Consider the following 24,230-nt stretch of genomic DNA (forward strand, 5'->3'; position numbering starts at 1 on the left):
GTAAAACTCAAGTTATGGTTGGAGCGCCGAGGAGGTCAGCCCTGAAACAGAAAGGAGTTCTCAGCCCCAGCTCTGGTAATCTGCTAATCCCTCCAGACACGTTTGAAACGATATTTGAGACTCCTGTTGCTGGACGTAAATCAGTATTACATTCTATAGGATAGTTCAAGGACTCCTATAGAAAGTCGATGATTTGCATTCAGGGCTCTGTGGTTTCCTGTGTTCCCCCTGCTTTGTTCGGTTCCCTTTGGCCAAGGCAGTACCCAAACTCCCCCACCCACCCGGGAAGCCCCTCCCGAATAGGTCCAGTGTAAATAGATGCCGAATACGTGGCCTGAATAATTAAAATCTAGCTGAAAATCCATTGTCACACAAATAAACTATACAGATAAGAAGCAGGTGGTTGAGAACAGTCTTTTACTGCCTGCACTTAACCATAAAGGCTGGCCAGAGTTCAGGAAGGATTAGGTGTTTCTACAGGAACCAGAGCATTTGCAAACACAGCACTAAGAAGCTGCTAATGCTTTGTGCTTGCAGCTCTGGGCCAGAGCCCGTTTCCTGGGCTCCTTCACTCCTTTTTTTTTTTCTAAAGCAGCGTTGCAAAAGCACGCAGGATTCTTCTGCCGTCTCTTCAGTGTAGCAGGTCATCTTCAATAGCAGGCAGTAAGTGTGCTCGTGGAACTTTCTGTTATCTCATGAAAACCAGTGGATGATATTGCCCAATTGCTACAATTCTAAGTTATCTATGTATGGCAAACCAGTCTAATTATGATATAATTTCTCTGTAAACAGTCTAGGTAGGGTATCTTCACTATTTGGTCAGGAACAGATTCAGCTAAACACTCCTAGGACAAACCATATCATATATATTTGCCAGCAAAGGTGTTTATATATATATATACACATATATATATACACACACATATATACACTACTTCTAGATATACATATACTACTGTTGGATGTTTGTTTTGGGGGTTTGTTTGGGTTTTTTTTTTAGTTAATAGCTTATCTCAAGGAAACTGGGCTCAGTTTACAAAGAGCATAGTGACTTCAATACTTATTTTTGCTGACAACAGAGTATTTGTTTGGTGTGCACAGTGTACAGAAATACATCTGGTTTACTTCTTGTATATATTGCTACACAATAATACATTATTCAAAGTGGTGTTTTTGAGTTTGTGAAGACTGTTTTATAAACCATGTGTGAAGGGTCACAGGTGCTGCTCCTGAAACACTCTGCTCAGCCAACAGATATTCCTCACGTACTTGCCTGGCTGCAATGCAATCGCATTTCAGCGGCTGTAGGATGAGGGAACAGTACTGTTCCATTTGACTGAGAGATCACAGGCACCAAAAAAAGCCTAAATGGGAATTTAATATTTCATATAATCTAGTGTAACTGGTAGCTGCTGTTCTATGATCCCACCGCGCTGCCCACCCATCTGCTGGCACTGCCTGACTGCATCCAGCAATTACACAACTGTAGCTCCGTAAGCTTAATGAGCTGATGAAATGGAAAATCATGGCTTTTGGATGGATTGGTTTTCGAGTGGATCAGCTTGCTGAAACCACTGCCCCGGCGGCCCCAGCACAGGCACAATGCAAGGCAAACATGGATTGCTATGGGGTGTGCAGGGAAAAAATGAGGGTGACACCTTGAGCCCGTAGGTGACGTTTCACAGCTGATCAAGTGCAAGGTCAAACTGAGCTCAACAAGTCCAAAGAAGACCTGACCAGAATCATAGCTCCCATACACCACCTCAGTGCTGCCAGAGTTAAAAATGTATTTCACTCTTTCCACTGGCTTCACTGAAGTCTTCAGGAAGCCAGGGTAAGGGCATAGTGCTCAACCTTTTTGGAGTTGCTTTAAAATATTTTAAAAACTTAACCAAACTTAGTATACTGAAAATATTTTGACTTCATATACCCAGTTCAGTGTAAATTGCACAGCAGCATGGTTTTGGGCCACAACATTATAAGCTTCATAATACCTATCCATTTCTTAAAACATTTACAGTATTTAAACAACACTTTAAATGTGGTATCAGGTCAGGATATTAGCTAATGATAGATGACAAATATGTACACATGTGGCAACTAGATTTCATATTCAGTCTTTTAAAAGTAAAATGGAACCTCCCCAAAGGGTTAAGACTTCCAAAATCACGAATTATGTATACACATTTAGGCCTTCTATTTCCTTTCTCTCCTCTCTTCCCAAGAATTTTTCCATTTAAATGATAGTTCAGAAAGTAACAAATGATTCTCAGCTACATTCTGGCTGTTGGTAGCAAGGGAAAAGATGCCAATGAACAATTTCTCTGATTCTTTTTGAGGGGAAAGCGGGGCAGGTGTAAGTAATGAGGAATATGAGGACGCCTGGGTGTTGGGGGGAAGGTTATGATCACTTGTAATGAATCTCAGGGTTGGAGGAAAAGAGGTTATAGTTCCAAAGTACTAGATTTCTCACTCTTTGTAGCTCTGCTCTTTCCAAGCTTAAGCATGTATCTAACCCTACTCAAAGACAAAGTTTCCTTAGTAAGTAACACCGAATTAGACCCTTAAAGAGAACTGCAAATAAGGTAGTTTTCATTGGTCAGCATTGAACTGAAACACTGAAATGTTGCTTGTAAAGCTGTTTTCAACTCCAAGTATCAAAGTTCGGGTTTTGTTACTTTACCTCCCACCCCCATCCGTTTACTACCAGGATCAAAAAAGCCCTTCGGGGCAACAAGGTTTTGCACATGCTGCCACCCTAGTCCCACAGCCTAAATTACTAGCAAAAGGGCTAGAATTCTGAATACAGATCTGCGTGTGGCAGCAGCAGTTTCAGTGAGGGGATGCATTAAAATCCATTAAACCCCATGTGATCCCTACAGCACAATTCTCTTTTATCTTTCTCCTCTCCACTGCCAGAGGCTAAACAGCTCAACTCCATAGGGCTCATCTCCATAGGACTGGAGAAGCAGAGTCTTCCACAGGCTTTACTAGCTTCTGACCCTTTGCAATTCCTCGTGGTATCTGTTGTAGCTTTATAAACTTCACTGGGTACGTTTAAAATGTTTCAAGCATCTCTGGAGGGATCTGATAAACATATGTGAGTAAATTAGAGAAAAATGAAATGTTTTGGGACTGCCTCAAAAGTTCCTAAAGTTTTACTTCATTTAAGCATTAGAAAGGGGCTGTTTGTGTGAATAATGGATTTTTCCCTTTTACTTGGAAATACAACTCCTTCAAAGAGTTGTGGAAGTCCTTAATAGTAACTGCTGTAATGAAACATCCCCTCCATCTGGGTGTGAAGTCTCTAGTGTATAAACATCCACTCTCTTTATTTCTTCCTTAGACAACAAAACCACATTAACCAGCCCGCTGCAGGCTGGATAAATCTTTCTCATAGGGGATGAATTGTGTTATGCAAATTGCTTCTGAGGGGGGCAAAAACTTAAATGTGGTTACTATGTCAACAAACGACGGGATTTAGGCATTTTTCTCAAGGACTTACGTCTGCAGAAGGCTGAGGGAGAATTTATGGAGCATGTTGTGCTGACACTCTTCCAGCTCTCCCTCCCCCTGGGCGCAGGGGAGGCACAGGAGCGGCTCCGGGGTGCGGTGGCTCCTTGAGCCCCCCAAGAGCCCAGGGAAGCTGTGGAGGTCTGGGGCTCCTCACGGAGGGTAACCTGGGATGCTCAGAGTGGACTCCAGGCATTTCGGGGAGAATGAGACCACCCTTGGGTTTGTTTTATTTGTGCTAAGTTTCTTGCCTGTTTTTCACGGAAAGATTTGTACGTGCAAGCATCTGCTGTGCTTTCTGAGGAGTCGGCAGTGAGGTAAGAGATATTTTTTTTCTAACAAGTTTCCTTTCCTGCTCTGTTCTCCTTCCCCCCTGAGCTATGAACCCTTGTCAGCATCCTGGTCCTGTTACACCCCCAAGCGCATCTGCCTGTATCCCTAGGGTGGCTGGGCGTCCAAACCTTGTCAGGGACCCTGGCCAGAGAGGTGGCTCTGGGGCAGGCAGGCTCACCCAGCCCACCCTGAACCTCGGCCAGGGACAAGGCTGTTAAGCTCTAGAGTCTTGTGTGATTGCGGCGCTTGGGAAATGCTGAAACATAATCCACGGTCAAGCGATGCTACCCCTCTGTTAGGGGTTCTTTTGGGGTTGTGAGTGCTTGTGGGTTTTGTTATTGCATGAGATGTGTCTTGTTATCTCCATGAGGTCATTCCTGTGCATGTCCGATCCAGTGAAATTAGTTAAGATGGGTGAGGAATGGTAGAAGTTGCTGAGGGGAATTCAGTGCTGTTTGGAACATGAGGAGATGGGTTGGTAGCTGCCCGTGTGTAGCTGGAGTTGCTCCTTGCAGATGCACCACTGCCCTGCTGTGCAGCTCCCCACATCCCACCCTTCTTGTCTTTTCCAGTACAGGTCTCTCACAATTCCTCCGCTCCATCCTTATCTATCTCAGCTGTTCTTGTTTGGACTAGTTTGTTCATGGGATTTTGGAATTCATCACACAAGCACATTTTTTACAGTGAAAGCAAAGCCCGTGTGTAGCATTTTCTGCTCCCTTTACACCCACAAACTCTGAGTCTTAAAAAGCTGCTGCCTCCTTGACTCTTGTTATTGGCATCAACAAACCCACTTTAACAGAGATGCACAGGGCCTCACGTATCAGGCCACAGAAAATCCATCTTAGTGCTCCTGCAGGAAAAGAACAGCTGTGTGGAAAGATCAATAAACATGACCAGTTGCTCCAAGAGTCATAAAATGGAAAGACTCCACAAAATAAAAGCTTTGGCATGGGATCCTGGCTCCAGACACTGCAGGAGAAGTCCTGGGAAACTCAGTAAATAATGGGAAGCCTCAGACTTGTTTTCTTTCAGTGGTTCCACACGTAAAAATATTTGGTTTAGGAGTGGAAATCACAGGGGTAGGAAGAAATACTTGTCTATGCAAAAGGAAAGCTTATTTGCACTTAATGCATTGAAGAAATCATTCATGAATTGTTTACCTATGTGAAAATAAGACACTTGCAGTGCTGCCAAGGCCAGAGGGAGATCAGGTGAGCTCCATAATTGCTGGCTTGCCCTCAGAGTTTGAAGTGTCTGGGGCTGTTTTGGTCTTATTCACTCTCTTTATACACAGAAAACCAAAAAACCAGCCTATGAAAAAGTTCATGAAAACATTTTCAGTGACATTTTCTTCTTTCTACCTGACTTTTCTATGTTACCGTAGCTCTTTGCTCCTTCTTTTAATCTACATATCTCCCTAAGTTTTCCCTTAGTGAGGACAGAGGCATCCCTCGGGAATGCACAGCTGCCCCTTGCCGGCTCCCTCTCCTTTCTCGGCACCACCCACGGGCCCTCTGCCCTCTCTGAAGCTCTATTCTCCCACCCACTTGGTCTCCCCAGCCTCTTCTAGGATGGTGGCCCTTCCCCACTGCTCTCACATCTCCCCCAAGCTGGTTCACTCCTGCTCTCCTACCCACCTCCCACTGCTGCTTTCATGCCTTTCGTGCTCACCAGCCTGCGGCCACCCCTCCTCCTTCCTCTGCCACTACTTTTGGGACTGTTGCTCCCCAGAGCCTTCCCTGCAAGCATCCCGTCAGGACAAGTTTCCCAAGGAATGGCTCAGGCTACAAAGCGATGTCATGGAGATGGGAAAGGAGCTGCCTGAGGTTAAATCTTTGCTCCGGGGCAGGGTGAGCAGGATTCTTGCAGGGCTCTGGGTGCATTTCCTCCACAAAAGCAACTGTAGAAGTGGCTGCTGGTTCCTGTGCCTGTACAAAGCCTTTTCCCCCTTCGCTTTGACACTCTTTCTTAGAGTTTTTTTGACAGCTGTATGTTCTTGAACTCAGATCTTGAGGTTTCACAAACTAATTAAGCTTTCTAAATGGTTATAAAGCTAAACCCTAACATTAGAATAGTTTGTGTTATGCATGGGGTTGTATACATGTGAAGACTTATTGGTAAAGCTAGGGCAGTAATTTATACCTCTTCAGCTCAAGCAAGGGTTTGCAAGGGGATGGGAGGGAGCGGGTAAGAGCCTACAGCCCCTCTCAGTGCAGCACATGCTCTGTGCCATGTGCCAGGGCCAACAGCCCCTGCAGTGATTTCCATCCCCAGCTGCGGGTCTGTGTTCAGGCCCCTAATTCATCACATGGAAACCTGTGGTTCAACAAAGATGTCCATGTAGAGTTTTGTGTCACTGCAGCTGTATCGGTTGTAGAATGGTCCTGGCTAACTTTCCTATACAGGCAAAGGCCTGTGATCTGCTTTGAGTCTCACTTCTACAGCCTTTTGCTCACATGGGAGCTCATCCAAAGCCACTGAATTTTATTCTTCTTGGTGGGCTTCCACTCCTCCTCACTGCAGCTAATCTCACAGGCTAGAGTACTAGGGTCAGGTTCTTTGACTCTGACTCAATTCTCCTAAAAAATACTTACCACTGGGAAGTATCTGCACCGTGGGATTCACTTTGCATCTGAGCCATTCTTGGATACACGCTATCACAATGAGATTCTTCCCTTTCTGCAACAAGAATGTCCCATATGTCACAACATTGCGGGGCAGTGTACAGGTGTATGGGCTTGACTGAATTAAAGCTCTTTTATACTTGTGTACTTACAGCTTGTCTTCCTATGAGGTGGTCAAATGAGCAACATTATTTGAGCCCCATGTGCTTTGACCCCCAAATGTCTCTTTTCAGCAACACTTTGCACTGTACTCACACATGTGGTGCAAGAGGCTGGTCCAACTCTGCTTGGATTAGAGCAGCATTTCTGTGCCCTGTTTGTACTAGATTTACCTTGCCACAGCCTAGAAGCAGAGGAATCACATGAAGTTGTTGGTTAAGAATTGCTGCCACTAATGTCATTCATGGTTGAAGATTCTAATTCTGTGTTTAATCAAACGTTAGAAACACTGTAGGATTATTTCACTTTCAGTTGAAATAATATTAAATTTCCTTAAAGGATTAGAGAGACTATGTTGCTATTGAACAGGTATTTGGAGCCACTGAACAAGGCCTCCTAGTCTGAGAATGGAAGTGACAGTTTTTGAATCTGGGTTGAAGCAGAAGTTAAATGAGTACAGAAATTCGTCTCTAAGCCCTCAGATTCCAAGAACCTTACTGTATTTGGGAATGATTTTGAAACTACTCAGGATCAGTTCTGTAAAACCCCATGAGTAGATCCTGTACTGGACTCAAGAGACAAAATTCTCTCTCTGATTCAAAGAAACAAAATGTTGCTGATAAAAGTCTGTAACATCACCCACAGTGACCGAATCTATCTTTCATTTGCTCTTTTTCCAAATGGGACTACAATGATCTTCACTTGTCAGAAAGCCACAGATGGAGAACCTTGCCTTCCTTTCTTCCTTAGAGAATGAAGTTACACCATCTCTTCTGAAATGTAGACAAGACTCTTCTTACGTCAAACCTAAGGGAGACAAACAAACCTGAGGCTAGGGTGTTGATGTTAAATTGAGATAACTCATAGATCATCAAAGAGAGTAGTTCATGTGTAGCCATGATCAGAATTTTACAGTAGTCTTCTCAGAGTCAGCCTTAAAAAAGACTAAGAGATGAAGGTACTGCTCTTCAGAGAGGGGTACAGCGCTGTTTCAGTTCATTTACTGACATGTCATTACAAGGTACCATGCTGCCTTTTCACAGGAACAGGCACATGTCTGTGCAGCACGTATAACTAAAGGTAGCACTTTCAGGCATTGACATGTAGACCACTGTTAGAAGCCAGAACAATGATGAAGACATCCAGATCTAACTGGAAAGAAAATAGCAAAAAAACCCCACGGATACACTGTGTGGTGTGGACACCTGTCACGCTCTGGTCTAGTTTCCTGTTTGGAGACACAGGAATCCTGGGAAAGTGTAAGAGAGCCATATGATTCTTCTCATAGACAGGGACTCCGTCTCACACACATGATGGGCTATGCTCCCTAAAATGGGGGACTTGCCGTGTCCAGAATACACCCTGTCCTGTGTGCAAGCTGTGCATGTGCATGACAGGAGCATGCTTGAGGGTTTCATTGGCTCATTACAACCCCAGTGCGCTCAGTCATCTGTCACCTTGAAATTTTTGGTAAATGGTCAAAATCCTTCTTTTCTAATTGAACTACATTTCTGGATAGAAAAATGTACTATTTGAGCAGGGAGGGCTAAAAAGGGAACTTAAAATCATGTCAGTGTTTCCTTGCCATCCTCTTCTGACAGGCTGAGAAAGTTGGGCTTGTTCAGCCTGGAGGAAAGCTCCGAGGAGACCTTATAGTGACCTTCCAGCACTGGAAAGGTCTACAAGAAAGCTGGGGAGGGACTGTTTACAAAGGTTTGTGGTGACAGGACAAGGGACAATGGATATAAACTGGAGAGGGGCAGGTTTAGACAAAAGGAAGAATTTCTTCACTAGGAGAATGGTGAGGCCCTGGCACAGGTTGCCCAGGGAAGCTGTGGCTGCCCCATCCCTGGAGGTGTTCAAGGCCAGGTTGGATGGGGCCTTGGTTAGCCTGATCTAGTGGGAGATGTCCCTGCCTGTGGCAGGGGGGTTGAAACTAGATGATCTTTAAGGTCCCTTCCAACCCAAACTATTCTATGATTCTGTGATTCTTTGCCCTTAAGCAAAGCATATTGCTGGGCATAATTTCTGAAGATAGAATGCATCAGTTAGATACCCGGCTTCTCTGAGTGAGATGAAGACAAAGATTTCCTTGTAGTCTTCATAAATCTCTTCCGAAGCCCTTTGCCTTCCGGTGGATTAGTAGAATCAGCAAGCAAATCACAAGTGAGTGAAGAGCAATCAAATATGCCAAAGTTGTGAGTGACTAATTGATACTTGTCACTGTTCTTTCAGTTTGCCGTATAATTCCTGAAAGTGGTATTGAGTGTCATCTATTCTCAGAGGGACCACAAATCTTGTTGGAGAATCTCATATTTAAATTACATGATTTTGTTTCTCCTTTCATAGGAATACTAACACTTTGTCCTACGAGGTCTGAAAAGAACATCACCAATTTACTGTATCTTTTAACAGTCCCTGTTTCTTGTGCAGTTTTTGTCATCTAAATAAATCTGTCTTTTAGGTTCCAACACACAAGGAACAGTGTGGTTTACCAGTCCTCGATATCACACTCTCTCTGCATATTCCATTTCCAGAGCCCTAAAGGGACATGAGCAGAACTTACTTCCAAGCAGTTGATAAAAAGTTGCTTCCTCTTAATGAGTTGGATGAATATTTTCAGGTGGAATAATTAAAGGGAAGAGAATAAAGGGAAATTATTTATACTTATTAGAAGCATTTAATGTAAGTCTATCAGAAATACTTATATTTTTTAAGTCTTTTTAAATTGTAAGCAAATGAAGATGCATTATCTTTTTCTGTTCCCCATTCAATTAATTATTCCAAATCTTGGAATTCTACTTTTTTTTGGAAGAAAATAATAGTGATGCAGTTGGTGATCAGCAGACAGTGTATCCAAAATTTTTATATTCCATGAAATAGTGTCATTATAATCTATTCAAAGCAAAAATAAGACATAACTATCAAGTGAGTTTTGTGGGAAGATGAATTCTCTAGCTGGCTGACACAACTTTTCCTATCTGGTCTGATACAGAAGACTGTCGCACCTATATGTGTCCCAGCTGAGGGGAAAAGGTCAGGGTCTGCTAGAAGGACTTGAATAAGGCCATAGAGGTTTTTAATTAGCAGATTTTAACAAGCTTGCCAACTAGATGAGAATTACAGCTATGGGTGAGCTCCTGTGGCAGTTACCTTCATATGCTCTATGGAGCGCGGACAGCTTTTGAATGGCAGTTGTGTAATGAATTGATTTAGCTGAAGACTCATTTCTAGAACTTGCAAAAGCAACTGCATCTTCAAGGAAATTCGTGTTGGGACAGCAGACAGATATCTGGCCTCACAAAGGGGCCTCCTGTTTTATAAAGCAAAATATTCAAACCTTAGCCAAGACAACATAAATCTCCTCCATGTAAAACTAGTAACTTATATTGCACAACCTGAACCATTGAAATGTTATTCTATGTCTTCTTGGTCTGATTTAGATTTAAGCAAAATACTTGGTACAACTGACCATTTAGTTAAGTGAATCAAAAAGAAAAATCAGAAGCGTTCTAATCTGCTGATTCATTTGTTTTCTTTCTAGATGTAGCAGGTTCATCATTCTGTGTGGAGCTTTAGTAGTTGGCACCACTTATTAAAACAATATAGATATGTATTTTTTTTCAGAAAATTGAAAGATAGTTCTCCCCTAGAATATTGTTGAATCGCAGAATACTGTGACGAGCATGCGAGTCAAGGACTGAACATAGCTCACATTATGCATGTTTAGGTTTTACACTATAATCATCTAAGAATGCTATGATGGATGATTATATACGCACAAGTGCAAACACACATATATGATTTTAATTATGAACACCAGGTAGATGTGCTAAGTAGGTAATGAGAACGTGGAGGGTATTATGGTATATTGGTGATAAGCCTTCCTTATATGAATTCCCCAAAGGCAGAGTTTTAATAGTTTGTACGTGTTAAGTCATATGTGTCTAAGGAGACCTGTGCCTATATATCTCAGGGCATTAGGAATGCCCAGGCTCTGTGCTAGGCAAGGTCAAGGGTGGAACATCAGAAGCTCTTTTGGATTTTGAGGGTGTATTTGCAACTTTCACTCATGAGCCGTGGGGAAAAAGACAGGGCAAATTGACTCTTCGGGCCACCAGCTGAGCCATAATCACCAAGAGGAAAAAAAGCCCCAACAATTTTGGCTTTCCTCAAGAAAAAAACTAAATAAAAACCCCCCAAACAAACCAAAAGAACACTCAGAGGGAAATCTGCTAGATTTGGGGATCTCACCTCAGATGAAAATGCCAGACTGAGAAGCTGTAGTGCAGAGGAGAGTTAGAAGTCTTATTTTGGAGAAGAGGTCTCTAGTGGTGATGAATAACTAGGTGTTACTCAGAGAAAAAAGTCCACAGAGTGAAAAACAGCGAAAGATGCTGAGGTCTCCTCAGTAAGTACTAGGAAGAAGCAAGCAAGCAGGTAAACTGTCCCTGTCTCAGAATACATTACCTCCACAATGCTTTTTTCTATAGAAAAAGATGTTACCTACAGTAACTGTTTTCTATTACTGACTCCTGGTCTGTTGCTCTTTACAGAGTGGAGCTTTTAAACTACAAAACAGGGAGAAGGGGTCACCATCACTGAAGGGACCACAGCCCAACACCCCTGCAGAGGCAAAGGGCTGCATAATTGCATGTACAGTGAGTGATCTCCTCAGGCCTCAAGGGTGTTCACTTTCCCTGCCACATTCATAAACACCACCATATCACTTTTTCCTCCTCCTGGATCCCTGGTTGATCCCTGAAATTGCATAAGCGTCCTCTTTTCACTGCAGACAGCTACTGCTCCTGTCTGCTGTCATCTACTACTTTCCAACACAATTCCTCTTCACGTGGGGCAAAGCTCCCTGGCTTTCTCTTGGCCAATATTACCTTCAAATTTGTCTGTAAAATCTTAATAAGATTAGGGTCAGACTAAAGAGTCAGTTCATTGACCAGGCAACCGTCCCCTATGTCTTTAAATATAAGTGTTAAATTTAATTGAATTGTATTTGAAATGCTCATTAATCATTCTTGCTGTTGCACATGAAGTGCCTGATTCTGGTTAATACTACGTCCTGAGAGAGACAGTCCTTTGTATTATTCAATCTTCTATGAATTTGGTTTTGCCATTGTTGTCAAAATTATAAACACTGAGTGTAGGTATGTGGTCCTGCAGGAGTTGTCCCTCTCATAGTAGTTGGTTTGTATTAAAGAGAAGGAAAATTATTTACAGGACTGAACATCCAGTTGTATCTTAAGTACAATAGTGGTTCAGCAGGAACACAAAACATGGCTTGTTTTTCCTCCCAAAATTTTCATTACATGAAGCCATGCTCATAATATGCATTATTGCGATAAGAAGAGTAACTTGTAAGCTCCAAGTAATACTGGAATGCAAATTTCAACAGCCAGTCTGTTGAACAAAGTCTCCTAAATCTGCGTATACTTATGCTGCTGGCATATAGTGCCAAATCAACAAGGAAAACACCTATTTCATTAGAAAGAATTATATGTCTGAGATGTTAAGTCATTTAAGATTCCCCTGTCTCTTTCCTCTCTTTGTCTTCCTGGTGGGAGAACGGAAGGGAAAAAGAACGTTCTACCTGTTGCTAAGGAAAAGCATCAAAATGTTTTTCAAAATTCAGCTTTGCCTAGGATCTCCACTCAGGACACTTAATCTTTCACCTAGTTTCTCAGTATTGCTTTCACCACAGGTTCCATAGCAAACTTTGATTGTGAATGCAAGAACATTGTGAATATTTTTTATATGAATATTTTGCACCTAAGTAGGGTGACCATAAATGGAGACACAATTGTACTGAGGAGCGTGGCTTGATTAGTCATTGGGTCTAACATTCTTACATCTGAAGACCATGAAAGGTATCTGCATCAATGGGAATCCAGAGTATGTTTGGTTTTCTATGCAGACCAGGCTCTAATGTTTTGAGATTGGCAGCAGCAGATAACTTTCTAGCAGTGGGATATGTGAAAGCCAAATCTAGCAAGATAAATGAAAAGTTGTAGAAGACAATATAATCCCAGGAAAGGAAAGGACGTGAATCTTGTGAGCTAAAACGATAGGCTGGAGATGGAAACTATCAAAAAAATAATTGGAGACTAAACCACCAGAGAACTGAAGACTATGCCGCTCGCATAAGTACATGAGGAGTTTTGCATTTGGGAAGTGAATTGAACAGTGGGAATGCACAAATGCACTCACATGTTTGACAGATATTTGCCTTGATTATGGCCTTGATCTTGCAAGGACGTGATCCTTGCATAGAGTCATTTATTGAATCTGTGTTCTAATGGTATTTATAGAAACTGACAAATGAATGAGATTTCATCACAAACACATTTGCTTCATGTACTTTGACAAATGCGTGTAGTGCTGCCTGCTTATTTTGTGCTTTTTAACAGATCTGCATAGCTTTTCTTTTAAAATTTCCTGAAGTAATTGAGTCTGAGGCTCAGGTGAAGAGATGAGGGGTGTTCTGCACACATGGACTCTAAGGAAAAGCCGTTATCTACTGTGCCAGTGACTTGTTTATCCTGGGTCCAACCAAGAGCAAATTCAGTCTCTGCTAATCCCTACACCTTCTCCCAAGCTGCCTGTTTGCTCTGAGGATGTGTACGTGAGAGAGATTAACGCTAGGAGAGTATTGCTTGGGTTTGAGATCTCTGCATTACATCTTTCCTCTGTATCTGGCAGTCAGCTGCCGAGTGCCTGATTTGTGGTAGTAATGGAGTCCATGGGACTGCTGCTGCTGCTGCCTTCAAGGTAGGAGTCTGATCACATCCTGGATTATTCATAGACAGTCAGAATGTCATATTCATCATTTCTATATTTTGTTGTATTTCTTTGTGTAATGCAAATGCTTTATGCTTCCTGAAAACATACCAAGGAGACCTTATAGTGACCTTCCAGTACCTGAAAGGTCTACAAGAAAGCTGGGGAGTGACAGTTTACAGTCTTGCAGTGATAGCACTAACGGGCAGTAGCTACAAACTGGAGAGGGGCAGATTTAGACTAGACATAAGGAGGAATTTCTTCATGATGAGAGTGGGGAGGAACTGGCACAGGTTTCCTAGGGAAGTTGTGGCTGCCCCATCCCTGGAGGTGTTCAGGGCCAGGTTGGATGGGGCCTTGGGCAGCCTGATCTAGTGGGACGTGCCCCTGCCCATGGCAGGGGGGTTAGAACTGGATGGTCTTTAAGGTCCCTTCCAACCCAAACTATTCTATGATCATATGATTCTACTGTTGTGCCTCACTTCACAATGGTACATGGTTGCAACCAAAATGTTGTTAGTCGATTTTGTCATTAAGCAAGGTGACAGATACACCTGACCTGACGTAACCTGTCCTAAGCTAACCTAACCTCAAGTAATCTAGCCTATCATTAGCATAATACATATATCACATAAATTAATAATAACTCTTGAAATACAGTAATAATAACACCACATTAATAATAATATTAAAACTAATACTGTAATAATAATAATAACAGAAATAACGCTGTTATGTACTGTATTTACCAACTGCATCATGGAGCTGAAGTTTTCATCTTTTATGTTGTGAAGTGAGGCAGAGGAGTTCTTCAAGATAACTCAATGGCATCACAATAAAGGATGCCTTCAAAATAATTTATATAAATGTAATACAGTACTATACTGCATTACTGAACAATTTCTCTTCTCATCAAATGCTCCAAACCCAGATCATGGATAATTTTAATAACAGTTTTTCCTTCCTCTCTTACTTTATCACTTTTACCTTAGTTTGCAGGTCTATTACTTTCCTTTGCTTCTTAGGAGCACTTGTAGAAGTTGTTGCTGTCATTTGGGGGCTATTGTGAAAGTGAGATGTCATTTATCAGGATGGTGTAATTAATTATATTAAACAAATTCAAGAGCAGTTTAACTACACTGTAACTGTTGCTTTGCCTCTAAACAGGGCTTACAGCATCACAGAATCACTAAGTTGGAAAAGACCCACAGGATCATTGAGTCCAACCATTCCTATCAACCACTAAACCATGCCCCTCAACACCTCATCCACCTGTCCTTTAAACACCTCCAGGGATGGTGACTCAACCACCTCCCTGGGCAGCCTGGTCCAGTGCCCAATGACCCTTTCTGTGAAAAGTTTTTTTCTGATATCCAGTGTGAACCTCCCCTGGCAGAGCTTGAGGCCATTCCCTTTTGTCCTGTCCCCTGTCACTTGGGAGAAGAGGCCAGCTCCCTCCTCTCTACAACCTTCTTTCAGATAGTTGTAGAGAGCAATAACATCTCCCCTCAGCCTCCTCTTCTCAAGGCTTACCTTACATATGTTCCTGGCAACTAGCATTGAGTTTTGGAGGCCATCTTTCCAAATGCGGCGTGCACAGCTTCAAGTAAGAATTAATTTGGTATGCAAGAACTAGCTGTCTCATACAAAGCTAACTCATTTCTTTCATTCACCCAAACAATCCTGTTGGACTGGACCATTGAACTGTAGCTAAAAATGACCTTGCTTTGCCTACTAGGCATCAGCTGCATCCTGTTAGATTTAATAAGTAATTCATTCTTTATCTTGGTCAGTTTTCTTAATTTGTTTTCCTAATTAGGTTAAGGAGTAGAGTATTTCATAAATTAATCATTCTAGTGGCTTCTATTTTACTTGTGTTCTATGGCTGTAGATTAAACGTCCCTGCTCAGTGTACATATTCTAAAGTTCTTTCCTATGTTCTCCATTTGCTATGATAAGAAAATAAAGAAGGCTTTTATGAACATGTGGCAGTAGAAAATAAGAGTCTGTTGTAATGTTCAAGGTTCAGACGTTCAACAGCTTGCCCACTTGAGGCAGGACAGTTACACTGCAGCATCTGCTGAGCTTAGCCCACATATGTAATCAGATGTTTTCTTCTTTCCAACAAAAGAAACTTCTCTACAAAAGATGCTCGATTCATTTTTACCATGCTTAGCATTTCCATGATGAGGAGTCTACTTCCTTATTCTCTTGTATTTTCCACTACCTCCTAATGAAGGTAATTTCATGTTCTACTTGCATGTGGAAGAACTGAAGCTAAGAGCTTCACATGAAGCCAGGATCTGTCCCTGCATTAATACCATTGCAGAGACGGAATTATAACCAGAATGCTTTTCCTAAGAAGTAGATAACTTTGTCTCTGGGCAAATTGCATGAGTAAAATGGCTCAGTCAGTGAATGGAATAAATAAACAAGATTCAAACCTCAGTAATAATAATGAAGACGATGATGATATGTTAGGCTGCACCACCCAGAAAAATAAAATAAACACACAAGTTTGAAATAAACACATCTTGTACAGAAATCTTATTTAAAATTAAGTTCCTGGCTGATACCAACAATTTTGGAATTGGATGACTAATGGGAAGAGTTTAGCTGTTTATACTGTGAAATTAATGCTTGAAAGTTGGCTTTTATAGATTACTAGGTTTCTGCAAAGTCCTGTAATAAGACTTCAAATTCACTCAGAGTTGAAACAATTTTCTTTTTGTCTTCCTCACTTGTCCTTGCTTATGACAGGGGTCAGAATTTTTAAGAACAATGATGTTAAACTGTTTTAAGTAAGCTATTGCCTTGTTCCACTGTGTCAATCAGGACCTTGTAATTAAAACTAACCTCCCAACAAAGAACCAAGCGCTTGGTGACTCCTTGGCATGCTGGGTGGTTTGCTGCTGTGTTGTTAAAACATTTTAATGTTATTGGTGGAACAGCATAGCTATCCAGGAAGAAAATAGAAAAGCTGGCTAAGTACCTCACTGTTATACACTTGGGTAACACACTAGAGAAAAGGTGAACATCGAACCTGATACTTCCTGGTACAGTGGCTGCTGAGCGGGGTACAATGGATTTTGGATAACTAGTGGCATTTCTCAGTAGGCTTCTGAATTTCTGGCTTGTAAAAAAGTGAGCTAAATATGTTATTTAAGCATGTTTAACAACAGCATAAAATACGAATAGTATGTGGGGAAGCTAGAAAAAAAAGCCCCAAAACTAAGAATAGTATGTTTTTAAGGAATTAATTATTTATTTATGATTTATGTATTACAGTCATTGAAATTGTTAAAAAACAGGAATCCCCTCTTAATGGTACAAGAAGCAAGTATGACTATCATTTAGATTAAGGCAATAGCCCAGAAACCTAACTTGCATATCTGCCTGTAAGTTCTCTTGCCAATAAGCTCCACTTTATCATTCTTTCCTGGAAACACATCCTTCCTGTTTGTTACTTCATTTCTCTTTCAACACTCATGTCTGTTGGGCTGGAGGCACCCAGATCTCAACACCCTCCACCAGGATGAGGTTTGCAAACAGACACAGCTTCACCCATGCAAGAGATTAAAATCAAACCAACGGGTAAACATTACACCCAGGGCATCAATTAATTATGGGAATTCAGTGAAATATGAGGACATAAAAGCCGAAGAATTACTGAAAATAGAAAGGAAGTGGGAAAATTCATGTGTACTAACAACAGCAGTATGAAAGTACTATCACTCCCGAGCTCTATAGAGAACGTTCCTGTGCTGAGGACTCAATTAGTACATCGGTTTACCTTAGCAGAAGCGAGGTGCTCAGCTCTCGGGCTGAAGAATTAATCTTCTCAAAGGCTTTAAAAAATTGTTAAAAATAAACCAGGATCACTCAAAATATCTTTTCAGGTGGTGATTGTTAATCTGCTCTCCTCTGTATCTAGTATCCAGACCTAATTGCCTTGTATGACCTGGTGATGAACTGGCTTTACGAATAAAAGTGTTTGGATTAGTTTGCAACTGCTAACCAAAATATTTGCAGGGGGGATTGCCCTTCTTACAGAGCCTGCTTTGTATTCGTGGAGTTGTTAATATTGAGATGCCTTAATGTAATTGATACAGCAACATGCAGACATGCCTACTTTTTTCTTCCTTTTTTTCAGTTTCTTTGTTGTTTTTCTGTGTTCTGACTATAATGAAAGATTTGGCATTAACTCCCAATAAGTGAACTGTTATTCCACTTTTCTATATTTTCAATTTAACTTCAGGCTAAATATAATTAGTGGATGAACATCCCTTAAAGCCAACTCTTTTGAGAGGAAGTATTCCTTGTGTTGTTTAATTAACACATGTAAACTCAGATCACCAGTATGAACAAGTTACTCCTAGCAGTTTGTTTAGTGTCCAAGCCTTCTGGAGCCTTCTTTACTTTGGTTGAGCCTACTGGCAGTGGTTGTAAAAAGTAATAGTACTTTCTAGAGAGGGAATGGTCCTCACATTTTCAACTCATAGCAATCAAGGACGGAAATTCTGCTGCCATCATGAATTTTACAAGATGATAAACCATCACATGACTGAAATCCTGGTTGTGATGGGAAATTTAAACCATTCCCATATCTGACAGAGAGACAACACAGCAAGGCACAAGCAATCCAGGAGCTTTCTGGTGTGCATCAAGGATAACTTCCTAACACTGGTAACCGAGAAACTAATAAGGAAAGACCCTCTGCTGGACCTTCTTATGCTTACAAACAAGGAAGATCTGGTTGAAGATATGAGGGCTCTGAGCAGCTTTGGCTGCAGTCACCAAATGCTACAAGATCCTGAGAGGAGGAAACATGACAAACAGCAGGATCACAACCCTAGGCTTCAAAAGCTCAGACTTTAGCCTCCTTAGTAATCTACTTGGAAGAATCTCATGGGAGAATATCCTGAAGAGGAGAGACTGTTTGACTTTCAAGAATCACCTCTTCCTCCAAGCTCGGGAATGGTCCAGTCCAACAAGGAAATCAAATAAAGATGGCAGGAAGCCTGAATGGATTAACAACAAGCTCCTGACAGAACTCAGACATCAAATAGAAGCATACAAGAGTGCATTTGGTTTACGTGGCAGGGTTTTGGCAGTGTGGGTGTGTGGAAAGTCTGGGGCTGTCCCATGCCAGACACAGACAGTTGTAGCTGGCTGCACAGTGAACCCACAGCAGGACACAGCTGGCAGCGCCCTGGGAAAACTTATTTGAGGAAGAGACAAAACACTACACAGTGAGGAGTGGGGAAAAGACCGTAAGAAACAGCTCTATGAAAACTGAGTCAGGGAAGAAGGAGGGAGAGGCAGTGCTCCAGGTGCCAGAGCAGACATTCCCCTGTACCTGTGGTGAAGACCATGGTGGAGCAGGTATCCACACTGTGGGCCATGGAAAGGACCACCCTGAAGCAAGTGGATATTCCCTGAAAGAACTGTAGCCCTTTGAGAGCCTATGCAGAAGCAGGTTCTCCTGACAGGAACTGCAGCCCATGGAGGAACCATGCTGGAGTAGGTCGTTCCTGAAGAACTGAAGCCCACGGAGAGGACCAATGCTGGAACAGTTCTTAAAGGACTGCGGCCCATGGAAAGGGCCCAAGCTGGCACAGGGGGAAAGTATGAGGAGGAAGGAGCAGCAGAAATGAACTTCAGTGGAATAACCAGGACTGGCCACATCCTCCGTTCACCTGTGCTGCTTGGGCAGGGTGGAATAGAAGATTGGGGAGTGAAGCATGAAAAAAGGGATGGATGAGAGGAAGGTGTTGTTTTACTTTGTTTTTTTTTTCTCACTATCCAAACCTATTTTAATTGGAATAAATTGAATTCATTTTCCCCAAGTGGAGTCTGTTTTGCCCGTGACAGTAATTGGTAAGTGCTCTCCCTGTCTTTTATCTAGACTATCTAGAACTATGAGCTTTTCCATCTTACTTTCTCTTCCTGTCCTGTTGAGGAGAGGTAGTGAGTGAGTAAGTGGCTGAGTGGGCATCAGCCAGCCAGCCAAGGTCAATCCACCACCAAGAGGAGGAAGCAGGGGCAGATGACCTGGGAAGTAGTAAGCAGGGATTGGGTTAGGAAAGGCAAAGCCCAGTGGGAGTCGAATCTGGTGCGGGATATAAAGGACAACAAAAAAGTCTTCAACAAGTGTATCAGAAGCAAGTAAGATTAGAGAAAATGTGGACCTACTGCTGAATGTGTCAGACAAAAGGACATGGAGAAGGTTGAGGTACTCAGTGCTTCGTTCACCTCAGTCGCCAGTGTTAATACCAGCCTTCAGCAATCCCAGCCTCTAAGTGGGAACACATGAAGAGAGGAACACTTGTCCACAGTAAGGATCAGTACAAGGAGCTTTTAAATAAGGCCGAATGCACAAGTCCATGGAACTTGATGAGATGCACCTATGAAGCCGAGGGAGCTGGCTGATGTCATTGCAAGGCCAGTCACGAGGATCTTTGAGAGGTTGTTGTGATTGGGGGAGTGGCTGAAATGCTGGGTTCTAAGACTTGTGATCAATGGCATGAGGTCCACCTGGGAGCCAGTTTCTTTGCTTAGATCTCAGCAAACTAGGTATTTATATTTGTCTTAGTGATGGTTTTTAAACCTTTTTGTCACAATTTCAGTCAGCATTACTTATTGTTTTGGGTCAAGGGAGTTATTTTCCATTGAGATGTATTCGTTCTACTGCTTTGACCTGAGTAGGTAACATATGCCCTTGAATCCCACTGATTTTGCAAACATGTGCTTTCATAGTTTATGGTACAAACCTGGATACAGCAGAAATAGTACAGTGCATTATTGCACTTCTACAAAAGAGGCAATTAAGCCTGGACCGTCCTGATTTCCTGGTAATTTTGAACCAAGTTATTCTGAATGATTGATTTCTGGACTTCTGTAGGTTCCTCTTGCTGTTTTGGTTGCTTCTGTCCTAATCAACTCTTGATATTTGCATTAAATAAATCTTTCATACAAGTTCACTCTCTTGATTGTTCTTTGATATAGAGATTGTTCTTCATACTGTTCTTCACCAAAAAAAGAACACTGATTTTGTATTTTGACTACTTCACATTTTGGGTGTCAGCATCGCACATCATCAAATCAAAATGTGAAATGCTTAAAATGTAAATAAAATTTCTGAAAAAATTGAAAATGTCGTAAGAGGCATACTGTATGCTTCATACACATGAAAGGTTTACAAACTTACCCAGATTTGTAAAGCACTTAGAGATTCTGAGATTGCAGGTGCAATTCAGGTACAAATATAACAATCTATTGTTCTCTAAGCGGGAACCTCATCAAGATATTTCAGTTATTGAGTTGCCAAAACTGGACTGGACTTTGCCGCTGTTTTTTCCAGAAACTTAAGTGTAATATAGCTCTCTAAACTTCAGTCTATATTCTACAACAGCATTTGGTATTCTAAGCATAAGCAAGGTTTCATGGGCAGAAATTCCAGAAGCTGCCAGAAAAGATGTTTATTACATTTGTGTCTCTGTTGCTTGTTACTGTTATTTTTTCTGTGTGATCTGAATTTTTATGCTTCTCTTTGCACTTATGAAACACCTGGAGATTGACCTTTGTCATGTAATAGTATTTGCATTTCAGTTTCTTCTAAAATTTCAAATCACAAAGGAAGATGTGGATTTTTATTCACTTCCATCCACCCCAGGACCATGATCAAAATCAATATTCATATGGCAACAACCTAGATGAACACCCTGCTGAGTTGTTTGAGACTAAGAAAATTACTTGGACTTAGCCTTTATGATAATCTTTACTTAAAACCTCATAGAAGCAGTGGAAAGCCCCGTTAACTTTAGGGGATCTTGCATCTGACTCAGAAGGCTTAAAGTGATAAAAGCCCAGCCTTGCATGAGAAGCCTGTGGCAGTGAGGAGCTTGCTTTCTCCTTTTCAGTGAAGGCTTTGACTGTAAGTCAAACATTGTGGAGTTGTACTTCTTACTTTATACTCTTTGGTAGTTAATTTTCTTAGTACTGAGATTCCAGCAGAGTTTTCAGCTAAAATGAATGTAACTAATAATTGGGAATTCAATAATATCTGATTTGCAAATAATTGCATGGGACATATGAAGCTTCATACGTCGTCATAAACTATTAATTAGGTTTTGAAAATTATCTTGGTTATGTAAATCTATTATTAACTAAATCTGTTGGCATTTCCACTTTTAAGAAATGAATACAATCTTGGCATTAAAAATTCTCCTTGTGATTATTCACTCCAAGAAACATAAGCCAGAAATTAATTTATCTTTTAATTAATATGCTCTTGCATTCAGGATTACAGTTATTCTCCTCATCCTGCAACTCTAATTCCGAAAAAAAATGCAATTGTAAGTCACTATTTCTTCTTCTTCTTCACATTCTAGCACATATTCTGTAATATGTATTATTTTTTTCTTCTGTAGAGGAAGGTATATATAAGAGGGAGCTGTACAGATCTTTCTGACTGGAGAGCATAAAGCAAGGGGCATTCTACATTTTCATATGCAACGACAGCCTCTGGGGATAAATGTGAGTCTCTAGGAAAGTGTAGCTACTCCTTCAGTACACCAGGCAGCAAAAGTAGAGAAGTCAGGTCCCATCTTTCTGGCAGGGATGTATCTGGTTATCTGCACTGTGTTGTTCTGCTGCTGGAATAACTCAGCTCCGCACCTGCAGTGCCTTATGTACACCTGGTTACTTTCCTGTAGCACTTTACAGCTCTCAAAGACATAATTTCGCCTTTGATTTCTGCCTCTTTCATTTATTACAGTAAATGACCAGTTACAACCTGGCAGGATTTTGGCATTCGATTCTGCTAGCGACACCTGCATATACTAGAGCTCGGTGGTGAAGTTTTGTGGTTGGTTGTTATTTTCATTTTTGGGAATGTTTCTTCTAGCATGTGCCATTCTGGATCATCCATTTTGTCCCCACTGTCAGGTACAGCTTGCTCAGGGTATACTCTAGCTGATAATAACCAAGTCACAGTTTATGCAATATTTAACTAGAACCCTTCAGCTGCAACTTTAGGCTATTTCTTCCCCAACTGCTTGATTTTACTTTCACCAGTACACTCCATAAACCTTTGCTTTCATATGGTACATAGGTAGGAATGCTGCATATAAGACTATTCAGCACAAAGATTTTAATTAAACGCTCCTGTAAATATACTTGCTTCTCTCTTGTTATGGTTATTTTAAGTGTATGTTTAACTTGCTGATTTCACACACCACTGTGCAGCCGTTTGTTATATATTAACTTAGGACTCAATCCCACAAGTTACTGACTGCTTCTGGATGCTGTACTGGGTCCCTTTCCCTCCCAGCAATATTTAAGGGCTTACAGGGGACTCAGCAACTTAAAGGGCTGAACCTTGAATCCGGGCAACAACAGGCTCTTTCAAAATCAAACAGGTTTTCTGGAACAAGGTTCACACTACAACTGGGCAATATTTTGTGCAATGGTTTTCATGCATTGAGATTAAATCTTATCCAGAACAACAGATCTCTTAGTTAATGGCTGCTGGAAGACATAAACATTTAGGTATGTATGGTGGCAATTAATTACATTTTACAATTATGGTTTTATTAGTTTTTCCAGCTAAGCGCAGAACCATGACTGAGACTAATAGTCAAACTTTCATATGTTGGTTGCAGTGTGCTTTGCCCCCCTGTTAAACTGTATGTGGGTTTTAGAGCAGCAGATAATCTGTGCAGTTCATCTAGCAAAACCATTTGGGCATTATTTAGCATTGAACTCACCCTCTGTACACCAGGGCACTTTGTGCACTGCAACTTCAAAGCGATCCTGCTGGCAGCCACATCGGGGGGGCAGGTTCCCTGGCATTACCCCAGCTTTCTGGAGCCCCCAGGGGCAGAATCCCACCCAGCCACAGATACGAGCCACTGGCACTGCCTGCGTGGACGTATTGTCACCAGCGGCACTGGGCTGGAGTGCTGTCATCCACTGCCATCACAGAATCACAGAATCACAGAATAACCAGGTTGGAAGAGACCCACCGGATCACCGAGTCCAACCGTTCCTACCAAACACTAAACCATATCCCTCAGCACCTCGTCCACCCGTGCCTTAAACACCTCCAGGGAAGGTGACTCAACCACCTCCCTGGGCAGCCTGTTCCAGTGCCCAATGACCCTTTCTGTAAAGAATTTTTTCCTAACGTCTAGCCTAAACCTCCCCTGTCGGAGCTTGAGGCCATTCCCTCTTGTCCTGTCCCCTGTCACTTGGGAGAAGAGGCCAGCACCCTCCTCTCTACAACGTCCTTTCAGGTAGTTGTAGAGAGCAATGAGGTCACCCCTCAGCCTCCTCTTCTCCAGGCTAAACAACCCCAGCTCTCTCAGCCACTCCTCATAAGGCCTGTTCTCCAGCCCTTTCACCAGCTTTGTTGCTCTTCTCTGTACTCTCTCCAGAGCCTCAACATCCTTCTTGTGGTGAGGGGCCCAGAACTGAACACAGTATTCGAGGAGCGGTCTCACCAGTGCCGAGTACAGAGGGAGGATAACCTCCCTGGACCTGCTGGTCACGCCGTTTCTGATACAAGCCAAGATGCCATTGGCCTTCTTGGCCACCTGGGCACACTGCTGGCTCATATTCAGTCGGCTGTCAACCAACACCCCCAGGTCCCTCTCCTCCAGGCAGCTTTCTAGACAGACTTCTCCCAGTCTGTAGCACTGCATAGGGTTGTTGTGCCCCAAGTGCAGGACCCGGCATTTGGCCTTGTTAAACCTCATGCCATTGGACTCTGCCCAGCGGTCCAGCCTGTTCAGATCCCTTTGC

The 24,230-nt window shown here is 42.0% G+C and overlaps 1 protein-coding gene across 4 annotated transcripts in view; it reads left to right on the forward strand.

The window, feature by feature from the left end:
- Positions 1–24,230, forward strand: part of SPATA13 (spermatogenesis associated 13) — a 161,875-nt gene that overhangs the window by 71,649 nt on the left and 65,996 nt on the right. Inside the window, exon 1 of one of the 4 annotated variants that reach the window (XM_069883225.1) lies at positions 3,795–3,830. The exons of 2 other annotated variants lie outside the window; for them this stretch is intronic. The gene's annotated coding sequence lies outside the window, so the exon portion shown is untranslated. Of the gene's footprint in view, positions 1–3,794; positions 3,831–22,794; positions 22,977–24,230 lie in introns of those variants that run through there. One more of the 4 variants, XM_069883226.1, reaches the window with a different exon arrangement.

Source organism: Phaenicophaeus curvirostris, chromosome 1 (genome assembly GCF_032191515.1).
Source record: "Phaenicophaeus curvirostris isolate KB17595 chromosome 1, BPBGC_Pcur_1.0, whole genome shotgun sequence".
Lineage (NCBI taxonomy): Eukaryota > Metazoa > Chordata > Aves > Cuculiformes > Cuculidae > Phaenicophaeus > Phaenicophaeus curvirostris.